This window comes from Mesocricetus auratus, unplaced genomic scaffold (assembly GCF_017639785.1).
Source record: "Mesocricetus auratus isolate SY011 unplaced genomic scaffold, BCM_Maur_2.0 Super-Scaffold_100018, whole genome shotgun sequence".
NCBI classification, from domain to species: Eukaryota; Metazoa; Chordata; class Mammalia; order Rodentia; family Cricetidae; genus Mesocricetus; species Mesocricetus auratus.
The window spans coordinates 20777448-20790015 of record NW_024429199.1 but is presented as its reverse complement, the minus strand read 5'-3'; the positions used below and the strand labels follow the sequence as shown (position 1 = coordinate 20790015).

The window sequence follows — 12568 nt, the reverse complement described above, 5'->3', positions numbered from 1 at the left end:
TTCCCCAGTTTAAAAGACTGTTCCTGAAGAGTTAAGGGTTTAGCCTCTGTGTAGATTTCCTTTTTCCTCTGACATTCCCAATGAACAATGACATATTTTCTGGTCTTATCTCTCTGTAAGTACTGACTCCGGGCATCAAGTGTGATTTCTGAGCCATCCGTCTCCTCCCTGGCATCATGTAGCAGCTTCTTGTCTTGGATTGGGTCTCTGTCATCTGTGCTCTGTTGGTAAGGTCAAGGGGATGGCCTGATGGAAGATTGTTTCCTTTCAGTCGGTGATCTTGAACACTTTCTCAGCATTGGAGCTAAGTGACTAATGTAGTCTAGAAACAAACAGGAGCAGGAAAGATGCCTGAGAGGTTAAGAGCACTGGCTGCTCTTCCAGAGGTCCTGAGTTCAATTCCCAGCAACCACATGGTGGCTCACAACCATCCATAATGAGATCTGGTGTCCTCTTCTGACTTGCAGGCATGCATGCAGGCAGAACACTGTATACATAATAAATAAATAAATAAATAAATAAATAAATAAATAAATAAATAAATCCAAAACCAAACAAACAAAACAAAAACCCTTGGTCTAACTGTAGGAATCTTTCTCTCAAGAATTTTATTAATCCTTCTTATGTCAAAGTAGATGGAGTCCTGGGAATGTGACAAGGATGTGAGTGGATATTTACATCGACCTTGAGGATGCAGGAGTGTGTTCTGTTAAGACTTTCCCCCAAGTTCCTCTAATATAATAGTGTGGGAGCATGGAGAAGGGAAACATGTGACCTTGCATGAGAAGGATAGGTAACAGATGCCTCTCACAAATCTGGACCTCTGATTGGAACGGTTAAGACTTAGCAGCACTAAACATTTAGTGACTTAGGAGAAAGCATGGCAGAGCATTCTAGGAGGAAAACTCACCTGAGTAGTTTCAACTTGCATGGGCTCCGTTCCGTGCAATTAAGTTTACTTCCTGTAATAGATCATAGCAATTTGTTCAAACCAGCCTAACTTAAGGAATGTATCAGGCTTTATTGCAAGTGTGATTTTTATGGGAGACTTCAAATTATCTAGCAGTGTCATTGATACATGCAAACAAATACAAATATCCTATACTGGCACAAATTTTCCCATGTAAATTTGTATGTAGTCAACTATGTGCTTAGTTGAGGCTTAGGAGCCATTGTGATTGAATTTCACAAGAAGACGCCTGGCTGGAAATGCAGATGTTGAGCATATAGACCATGTGTTTCTTAACCTGTGAGTCTCAACTCCCTGGGGTTGCATATCAGATACCACACACATCAAATACTTACATTATGATTCATAACAGTAGCAAAATTACTGTTATGAAGTAGCAACAAAATAATTTTGTGGTTGGGCATCACCACAACATGAGGAATTGCGGCATTAGGAAGGTTGATAACCACTGGAATAGAGTTACTCTTGGGACACCTGTCTGCATCATAGTGCATGAAATGATAGTGAATGGTTCTTTTTAAATGCATTTTGAATATGTTTAGTTCTGTACCTGTCTTGCTATATCTAGTTCCACAATTATTTCTGTATTATATGTATATATTTGTTTTGTGTGTATGGGTGGCAATTTATGTATATAAGTATGTGCACAACACGAGGTGCCTGTGAGGTCAGAGGTCAACTTTCAGATTTGGTTCTCTCCTTATACCACATGGGTGCCAGGGATCAAATTCAGGTCACCAGGCTTAGCTGCAAAGGTCTGCACCTGCAGACCCATGTAGCAGGTCTCCCCTGCTGTAAGTCTAGTGGTAATTTGGGCTAGTTTCCTTTCAGATGGTTTTCAAACATATTGGCTTTATTAAAACTCAAGAGAACTTTACCAATCTCCCCTCTACACACCTAACCATTTGGAGCTCATACCTTAATTTTTCTATAGACACATATGGAGTTAACAGTCAAGCTATTTTTATGCTATTTTCTTAACCTGTTCACCTTCTTCTTCTTCTTCTTCTTCTTCTTCTTCTTCTTCTTCTTCTTCTTCTTCTTCTTCTTCTTCTTCTTCTTCTTCTTCTTCTTCTTCTTCTTCTTCTTCTTCTTCTTCTTCTTCTTCTTCTTCTTCTTCTTCTTCTTCTTCTTCTTCTCCTCCTCCTCCTCCTCCTCCTCCTCCTCCTCCTCCTTCTTCTTCTCTCTATTTCTTTCTCTCTCTCCTTCTTTCCTTCCTTTCTTCCTTCTCTCTCTCTTTCTTTCTGAAAGTTTCTGGAGTTTTTGTTACAGAGGTCCACTCTCCTCCTTCCTTACCCTCCATTTTGAGCACCTCTGGAGCAATGTACTTCCCAGTGCCAGCAAAGCAAAACCCAGAAAGATTTGGAAAACATAGTTTATTCTAAATTTAGATTCCATGGAGCTTTGAGCAGATCTAAATTTGGTTTAAAAAACAAAACAAAGCAGAACAACCTGTTTTCTCCTTCTTACAATCAGCTTGATTTGCAGTCATCTGGACTTGATTTTCGGAGACCCTGAAGACCAACATTGAGCTGCACAGATTGCTGCTAACTCATGACTTCGCAGGGGCTATGCATGTGTCTATGGGGCATGCTCATGTATGTGTCTTAAATGAAAAATGAACCAGTTTAGAACTAGTGATATTCAAACCCAGTCTCAGTGCCCCCACTGCCCTGGTGCTCACTGTGGGTTCACACTGGAAGGAACAGTGGAAAACTATTAGCAAATGGGTCCAGGTGTTCCAGAACTTTACCCTTTTGGCATGTTTTTGAAGGCAGCAATCCATGCAGAGTTCATGCCTTTCTGTGATTTCTTGGTCATGGCATTAATACCATTAGTACTGGTTCAGGTTGAGTGTACATAATGGAAATAGTATTTTTTTTATGGGTGCTTTTAGCAAGGACAACAGTTATTTAATTAATTTTCATGAAATGAATTTTTATATGAATGGTCTTGTCTATGAAGATATTTGGAATTTTTCATGACTAAAATAATTTTGAATTGTCTAATGAATATGCCACATTGTGCATTTTTATATAAAAATTATATTGCTAGTTATTTGTTGATGCCTGAGATCAATTTGCTTTCCTTTCTTTCTTTTTAAGATTTATTTTTATGTGAATTGGTGTTTTACAAGCATGTACATCTGTCTAAGGGTGCCATATCCCATGGAGCTGGAGTTATAGACAGTTGTGAGATCTTATGTAGGTGCTGGGAATTGAACCCAGGTCCTCTAGAAGAGCAGTCTGTGCTCTTAACTTTGGAGCCCTCTCCCCAGTCCCCAATTTACTTTTCTTAATACAGTCATAAAAATACCTTTAGTAAGTGTCTTTATGACTCTCAAGTGGCTCAGTGGATAGTTGCCTACATAGAGGCCTGGATAACATGAGTTTGATTCCCAGATACTACAAAGTGGAGGAGAGAACTGATTTGACACTTGCCCTCTGACTGCCACACGGTCCCTTTGTCTTGGTATGCCTGCATATTTGCATGCAAATATACACATACATGCAATACTTAATTAAATGAGTAAATAAATAATTTTAAAATTATTGGTGAATGTACAAGCGAATGTACATAATGGATTATTGTATAAAGTTGTCATATATATGCACAGTATGTTCTTATCATGGTCCTTGCCTCTGTTCTGCTCCCTAAATTTGTCCCTCTGTCCTAATAGTCCTACTTCTACTTTCATTTCTTTTTGGAAATTCCCTTTTCTAAATCTTCGAGTCTCCTCTAATCACATTGTAAATCAAGTGTTGACATTTAACGATATTTTTGTTAGTTAGCTTTCAAAATTGACCCCGGTGGTCCATACAACCTTTTTTATCCATACCCCTATTCTCCCACATCGAATGAAGGCAGGACTTTCATCACCAACAGAGTACAGTAGGAATCATGCAAAACTCTCAAAGTTGGTGATGATCTTACATCTCCCCCAGTCCTGAGCTCCCAGCTTGTTAAAACCCCAAAAGAAATTAGCACCATACTATGAGAAGTCGTGTAAGATGCTCATATGGAAAGAAACTGAAACACTAGATGGAACCAACCTGGCAGTGGACACCTGGTACCAGTGAAGCCTCTAGGTGACAGTCAGTGACTCCAGCCCTAAAGTGACTGCTACAACAGTCCTAAGTGAAAACTAACCTAAAATGAGTCAGCATATCAAATCATTATCCTATGATACCAAGTTTTGAGTTAATTTGTTCTGAAGACACAGTAGCTAGATTAATATTTACAAGTAGAATTCTTGCTTTTAGGAGATTTTGTTTGTTCTGGTTTAGTTTTAGCTTTATTTCATTGAGCCAGGGTCTCATATAACCCAGACTTATCCCAACCTTGCTATGTAGACAAGGCTGGCCTTAAACTCTTGACCCACCAGTCTTCAGTCTTCCAAGTACTGGGATTATAAAAAAGAGCCTTCTACCTGCCTAAAAGGTTTGAAAACCAATAGTGTTTTGAAGGTTAAGGACAGGCTTCCTCCTCAACAAGATCTCATGTAATATTTCTCCTTAGAAATGTTCCTGTGTTCCTGGTTTTAGTTTCTTGCTGGTTTTGTTACCTTTTAATATTGGAAGGCTGCAAAGTGTGGCCTTTCTGGGCACAACTTTTCTAGACCTTAACTATTTGGGTGGGTTTACTTTTGGTCTTTCTCCAAAGATATGCTCTTTTTATAACTACTGTCAACAGTGCCTTCTAAGTTTGGAGACTACATATGGTAACCCCAGGAAAGGGATTAGTGAATAATGAGTGATAAATATATGAACCAATGAACCAACTTTGTCACTTAACTTTTCAGACTCTGTGTTAAATGTTTTCCCGTTATAGGTCTGGATTCTTCCACTTGTGTAAGCCTTTTGAATATGCACAGAGCCTTTTACAGTGTTTCACATACATTTAATCTTCCCAATTAGCCCAATTATTAGGGAAGGGGGGCAATCTCATGGACAAAAGCATTTATTTATTTTAGGATTTACCATCTTTCTGACATAATTTTTCTCGCTAAGGATGCAATCAGCCTTGGGTGTGTATAAGGAAGACCTAAGCACCACCCATCAACTGTGAGCTCTAACTCCCCCATGAGGGAAGCCCTGTGTTCAGAGAGCTTCATTCTTGTGAGAAAGATTACAATAAGCAAGAAAGAAGGAAATTCCTCAAGAGCAATAATGTCTGCGCAGAGTCATAAAATAAAGTGATGTGTTAAAGTTGTTGCATGGGTAATTTAGATGACAGATAGAACAAGGTCTAAAGCACAGGAAGAAAATGAAACGTGTATCCCAAGCAGAAAAAAAGCACAAAGTACAAAAAAGGCATAGCGGACTTGTGGCAAAGTGAAAGTGAAGGAGAGAAGAGTATCCAATGGTGGATCACGGGACCATCAGCGAGAAGCCTAGATCAGTCAGATATTCCTACAATAAATGCAAAAATGGAGCCTTTCTCCTAAGAGCACTCAGAATGCAATGAGAATTTTAAACCAGTGATTTGACATATTTGTTAACCTGCTGGGTGCTCTGTATCTAGAAAAAGCGGTATTAGATGCAGGCAGAATGAAAGCAAAGGATTGTTTTACATCTACTGTAGTACAGAGAGGCTGGTGGTGGCAATGGAGAGCAAGAGAAGCCAATACATACAAAGCATGCTTTGGGGCAGGACCCTTGGGAACTTGACCAATTGCATGTGGAAGGCTTCCTGCCAAACCTCAACTCTTTTGGCACTGTCGCCATCCTGGCCTAGACTGTATTATGTATACAGTCATTCAAATATTCCTTGCCCTCTCTCTTCTTTCTTTGTAAAACAATAAAAAATTGGAAATGTCTAAATGTTAGTAGTAACAATAAAGTGTGAGTCTCACAAACATGACATCTCAACTTAAGGATGGCTACCCCATTCGGTATGTTTAAAGCTAACGTTAGTTGGTTTCTCAATCAAATCTAAAATTGTTAACAGTACATTCAATGTTGTCCAGGGAAGGAAATCAAAGATTCAGCATGGACTGTATAAATCTATTGTTGGATCTTGTTTTGAAAAGAAGGCTACATTTAGCTTTTTTTAAATCTCTTTCCTCTGGATATTTGCTGATGACAGCTAAGTCTATTGTTAAACTTCAGCACTATCTTGCTACTCTTCATGGCTTCATACTTGGCAATGCTGCTAGTCCATCTGTACATATTGAATTCTAAAGAACTACATTATTTATTGTGAATGTTTCTTAGGGCTTTTAAAAACATTTATTTGTTTACACTATATCCTACATACTAGCTTGGGGTTATAAAAAGAATAGATTAGGTCAGATGCAGCACTACTTTCTTAGGACTGATGGTCTAGTGTGTGTACATACATGTAAGCAGACAATCACAAAAGTGTCCACCGCTGACATGGGCTTGCCCAGGCTGCCTCATGAACACTGCTAGGAAGACTAAGGTGCATGAGGTGGAGTGGGAGAGGAATTTGGAAAACTCTCTTGAATGGATAATGCTCTGACTGAGGCCCAAGCCTGATATGTTTTTGCCATTGAAGAGCTCATTGGTAAGCAGTGGCAACTTTGATTACAAGGGAATCTGGCTATTCACTCATTCAGGGGCCACACCTTTTCTCTCTCCAATGTGGTACATGTCATAAATCTCACAAAGATAATAGGATTGTGTTTATTTTTAAAACTGAACTCTAGGTAGAAAAATAATTGTGAAGGTCAACTATGGAAGCAAAGAAGTAAGCCGGTAAAAAGAGTTAAAAGCTTTAAAAAGGTAATAAAAATAGAATTCTGACTCATTGAAAATGTCACAATGGGTTTTACTGTGACTCTCCTTTAGGGGAGTGTTACCAAAATAGCTGAGAGAACAACTTACAAGTCAGAAGGGTTTCTTTGGCTTGTGGTTTCTTACAAGTCAGAAGGGTTTCTTTGGCTTGTGGTTTCAGAGGGCTTGCACATAGCTGATTGGCTTTATGCACTTGGGCAGGACATCACTGTGGCACTGATTTTTTTTTGTCAACTTGACACAAGCTCGAGTCATCAGGGAAGTGGGAACTTTGATTGAGAAAATATCTCTGTCATACTGGTCTGTGAAACATTTTCATGATTAAAGATCGTAAAAGAAGGGCCTAGCTCACTATGGGCATTACGAAGCCTGGGCAGATGGTCTGTAAGAAAGCAAATTGAATAAGCCGTGAACAGCAAGCCAGGAAGACTTTCTCAGTAACTTCAGTTTCAGTTCCGGCCTCCAGGTTCCTGCCTTGAGTTCCTGTCCTGGCTTCCATTCATTATGACCTAGAACGGGACACCTAATCCAAACAAACGTTTTCCTCCAAAGTTGCTTTTGGCCACAGTCTTTATTACAGCTATAGACACCAACCTAAGACATTCCCCAAAGTAGCTCTACCAAATGGGTACCAAACATACAGCAGCACATGAATGAACCAGTGGGCAGCATTCACACTGGACCGAAACAGGGAGGTAATTCAGTCTCACAGAATTATCTGCTGTATAGAAGCAAGGAAAAAACAAAATAAAATAAAAACAGGAGCCAAGCAACAAGAACAGCAGATGCAAGAGCCAGTAACACACTCATTAATTGAGAGAAATAAATCATTGTGTCTGAAGGGTACATATGTGTTCACTTGTGGTTTTGGCTTTTGCTTTGCAGGCAAAGGGTATAATGCAGCGAAATGCACAAAGCTGAGTATTCACAAAGGCCTCAGGATTTCTTCTCTGCAACCACAAAGGCCGTCCACCCTGAATGGATTTGGTTTCTTCTCTAAAAGCAGGCCTATAGAGAACTCTGCATTTGTGTCATGGGTCTCTCTTACTGCATTCTCGGCAAAACCTCCCCTGCTGTCTGTTCTTACCAAGCCCTGCTTTTCTGTATAGACTATGATATAACATCCACAGCGTTAGAAATCAGAAGGCTGGTTTTTCTCTCAAGTGTTAGGTGTGCAATTAATTTAGTTTGCTCAAGCGATAGTGTGCACACCTGGCCGCATCTGCTCCATAAATAGCTCCCCAATTCATATCACGTTCCACTTCATTCTTATTCCCAGCCTATTGGCCGGGAGGTGGAGTGCTTATCAGGGACTTGACACTCCTGGGAACCTTTCTTTTGAAGAGTTAGAACCCATCTTCCCATCCAAAACAGAGTATTCATGGAGGATCAAAAAAGAACAAATGTGATCTGTCATCTCTAGTCTTCTTCCATGTGTCTACATTCCAAATGTAAACTTTAGGTTCATGGATTAAATACAACAGCAATCACCACATCTTCCCATTCCTGTAGAAGCCCTGGCTGTATTCAATGTATGATCATCATCTCCTTTCAAGTGAACATCAAACAGAAAATGCTTAGGAAGTGGTTGGTTTTGTTGTTGTTTGTTTGTTTGGAGCTGGGAGGGATTGTCTAAGCTACCAATGAGATGGTATAAGAAGAAGAATCTAGTTTGGGACTGGGCATGTAGTATACTCAGTGGTAGAGTGCTTACTTAGTACCCTCAGCTGCTAAGAAAAGCAAAACAACAATAACAACAACAGAACCTCAGGGAAGCTAATTTTTGATTCCCCAGAATAAGGCAGTGGAGGAAAATGCTCCATTAAGTTCTTTGTGAAGGTGGAAAAACACTTAGCAACATGACAGAACAGAAATTTCTGCTTTTTAAATATATCTATTTGGCCCTCATTTATCATTTGACTAATGACCTTGTTGATGCCTATAAAGTAACTTAAAGCTTAATTTCAACTGCTAACATACCAGTTAGAATAAATCTGGCTTCTTCTTGTTTGCTATGAGAAGTATCTCAAGTCTTTTGTGTGGTTCAATATTTGACCAAAGGTATCATCTTAGTGACATGCTGTGAACTGAGACAGAAGAAATCAAAATCCAATAATGTATACAGATGAGCAGCACTGTGGGTTTTTCTTTAAAATGACATTTCAGTTACTATTTTTGTTTATTTCAATTTCTTTTAGGTTTATGGTATAAAATGGCCAAGAAATAAATCATCTTTGTCCTCTGGCTCATGTTTGGGCACTGAGCATCAATGGGCAATGCAGTCTTCAAATACCTTCAGGTTAAGTCCTAGGATCTGGTACTTATCTGTGAAGCTTGGTAGTTTCTACACAAGCAGGAGTCTAGGTCTTCCTTAAATTTTAATTAGCTAACTTCTAGTCCCTCTTTTTTATGTTTGAGTACAGCTTATAAAAGTGAAATTATTTGATATGGTTATACCTACCAGAGCCCTTCAGATGATATCTCTAGTGTTTTTACTTCGGTTAAATCCCAAGTGTATCTTGCCAAGTGTCCTTTTCTGCATGACTTCAAAATTCATGCAAATTTCAGGAAAATTTAATCCGTATGTTTCTGATTCATTCATTCTTAACTCATCATACTGTTGTTTTCAAAAAACAATTTCACATCCAAGAAACTCAAGGGACATTTTGAAAAGTACATATAATATGGTTTTGGCCACGTCCTTCTTCGATTGGAGCATATGCAGTGTATATTGTTGAGTATTAAATATTACTTCATGTCTTCCTACCCCCACCCACACCCCATTTTAACTTCAAAATAGACTGGTAAGAGGTAACTTCCAACAGCAATAGAATGTAAAATGATTGTGCGTTTCTGCCAGCAGCTGCCTTGCCAAACCCAGGCTGACTCAATCAGCGTGAGCCTGTGGAACAAATCCAACTTTCCCTCTTAATCACTGCAGTGTACTAGAAACTTCCTTCACTGACTCACTATTTTAAAAAAGTTCTCTTCAAGGCTACAAACCTGCCATTTGGTAAAAAAATGCAAGCTAAAGCATGTCTGGGTCCGTTTGGTACAATGAAGTATTACATTTGGCAAGGATTTTGTTTGAAAGGGGGGAACTACTTTCTCTCATTCTTGTACAATATTGCTTAGTTGTTTTTGCTTTTTTAATGTCATTTTGGGGACATCAAGTCTCATTATGGAGGCGTTTAGGTTTCATTAAAAAATTACTCCAGATAGCAAAGACATTAACACATAAATAATAATAGATGTTTATGTATTGGCTCCTGGTTGAAGCAATCTGGTTGGCATTTTCTCAGGAGAATTATTTAAATTTTAAATGGAACAACATCTCATTTTGATTTCTACAAATATGCTAGAGCACAGAAGTAATTTATATGTACATGAAACACTTCATTTCTGCACCTGAGTACTTGACGATAATTAAAATACAAAGTAGTCTTATTAACTTTCCCTTTTAACTTTCTACCCTTTTGTTTCTTCACTGAGAATGAGAAGTGATATCCAGAGTGGATTGTCAAGTACCTGGGAATTGTGTATATTTGTTTGTTTGTTGTTTGTTTGTTTCTGTCATTGAATCTGGGACTATAGTCTTCTCTTACATCTCTTTTTTTCCCTTGATGCTCCAGTCTTCCTTCCACACCCACTTTCTTCTCAGAGTGATTTTGTTTCCTAAATTTTAGTCCCACTCATTCCAAGTGCCAGAGATGTTATACTTATTTATTTGAATGTCCATAGAATAATTGAGGAAATGAATGACAGAGTGTATCAAAATGATGGGCGGTGCAAATCAGGTTCTACAACAGTTTCAGTAATGGGTACGGATAATTCCCATTCTTGGGTCATTGTCATCAGTTTCATTCCCACTACCACTGTTCATCATCAGTTGTCTTAGGGGACATAACGAATAGCTCTCTCAATGTGCCCAGAAATGCAAACATTGAACCCACTCTAACTTACTGAATCAGAAACTGTGATGTGAAGAACTTCGATATATGTCTGAACAAGGCCTCTGGATGACCTTCAGACCTGAAATGTGTGTGGTGTATGTGTGTGAATATGTTTGTGTATGTACCCATGTGCATGTGGAGGTCAGAGGTCAACATGAAGCACTTCTTCAATGGCTCCTCACCTTATTTTTTGAGAAAGGGCCTCTCATTGAACCTTCAGCTCATTGCTTGGACCAGACTCACTGGTGAGCAAGCCCTGGGGATCTTCCTGTCTCTGCCTCCTGGAACTGGGATCACAGGCATGTGTGCTGTGCCTGGCTTTCTACAAGGGTGATGGGATGTGAACTCAGGGCCCTGTGCTAAAACGACAGGTACTTTCCTGGCTAAGCAATCTCTGCCTTGTCCTACAATTCAATGTGTTTAACTCAACAGTTGCTACAGTTCTCCCTTTTTATAATCTCACCCCTCTTTTTTTGCTGTTGTTTGAGATACAGTCACTTCCTCACAGGCTGAACTGGCCTCAAAGTCCGTAACTAAGAATGACATAAATTTCTGATCCTTCTACTTTTACCCACACCTCAAGTTCTGGGATTGCAGACTCGAGTTGTCATGCTTAACTCTCCTCCTCCTCCTCCTCCTCCTCCTCCTCCTCCTCCTCCTCCCCCTCCTCTTCCTCCTCCTCTTCCTCCTCCTCCTCTTCTTCTTCTTCTTCTTCTTCTTCTTCTTCTTCTTCTTCTTCTTCTTCTTCTTCTCTTCCACAATGACATCTCATTTTATCATACAAATATTGTTTTATTAAATGCTTTTAAAAACACAGTTCTTTTTTGGCCCCCCTCAGGAGCAAACCCAAATTCCAACAGATATCCTCTTTTCTTTGTTGCTATTAAAATATTTTCCTCACAGGCAGATTTTTATTTCCCCCAAAGTTGCCCTGTAATAGTGGCCTTTTATTTTTGAACCCAAATCCAGCATTCCTATGTGAGCAAGGAGCCTTCATTGGCCAGCACTCACCTCTCCCCCATTCTCATCATGCAGCTCAGACACTATTCTCGCCTGCTGTGCCTTCCCATCCCTCTATATTCTCCTCCTACTAAAATCTCCACTTCACAAATCAGAGTTCTAACTTATCAATATTTATTCTTACTCTATGATCAGTATATTAAATTTGCTGCAACAGTTTATTTTCCTTTCCCAACATTATTTCAGGTATGTACAGTGTAAGTACTCACATTGAGCCTCTTAATGTTTGTCTCACTTAGGCTTTCTATTGCTGTGGTCAAACACCATGAACAAAAGCAATTTGGACAGAAATGGATTTAATTCACCTTATAGCTGAAAGTCCATCTCCATGGGAAGCCAGGACAGGAACTCAGGACAGAAACCTAGAGGTAGGAAGTAGAGCAAGCCAGTAAGCAACACTCTGCATCAGTTCCTTAGCCTAGTTCCTAAGCATAGACTAAGACCCAGCACACGGTCAGCTAACTTATAAGTAGGTTAAGTAAGACAATGAGTGATAAAATTTCAGTTGATTCTTAGTAGTGTCTTAGATTTATCTGGTAAGATATGGATGTTTATAATCATCTATGCCACCAATTTCTACATCATCATCATGTAAAGAACTATCCTTTATTATGATTATCTTTCAGGACACAATTTGCTAATCAAGAAATCTAAAAAGGTAAAATCAATTTACATACATATATCTGAAGATATATATCTTCTCCTTATTATAGAAAGATCCATTGAAGCTATGAACAGAAAACAAACAAAAAAAAACCCAGCATTGTTATTTCCCTGGCTTCTTGAAATAAAATGAATCTATTTATCTTTAAGAGATATTTTTGATTTAACAATGTCCTGTATTCATGTTTTAATTTTTAAAAGGT

The 12568-nt window shown here is 39.0% G+C and overlaps 1 long non-coding RNA gene across 1 annotated transcript; it reads right to left on the bottom strand.

Annotated features, from left to right (window-relative positions):
• Nucleotides 1-456: 456 nt before the first annotated feature.
• On the bottom strand, nt 457-12049 carry LOC121132916. Its single transcript, XR_005869625.1, has 4 exons — nt 11912-12049; nt 6820-7111; nt 911-962; nt 457-487 (listed from the first exon to the last, which is right to left on the bottom strand). It is a non-coding gene; the product is annotated as an uncharacterized LOC121132916 (long non-coding RNA).
• Between the last annotated feature and the right edge of the window lie 519 nt (nt 12050-12568).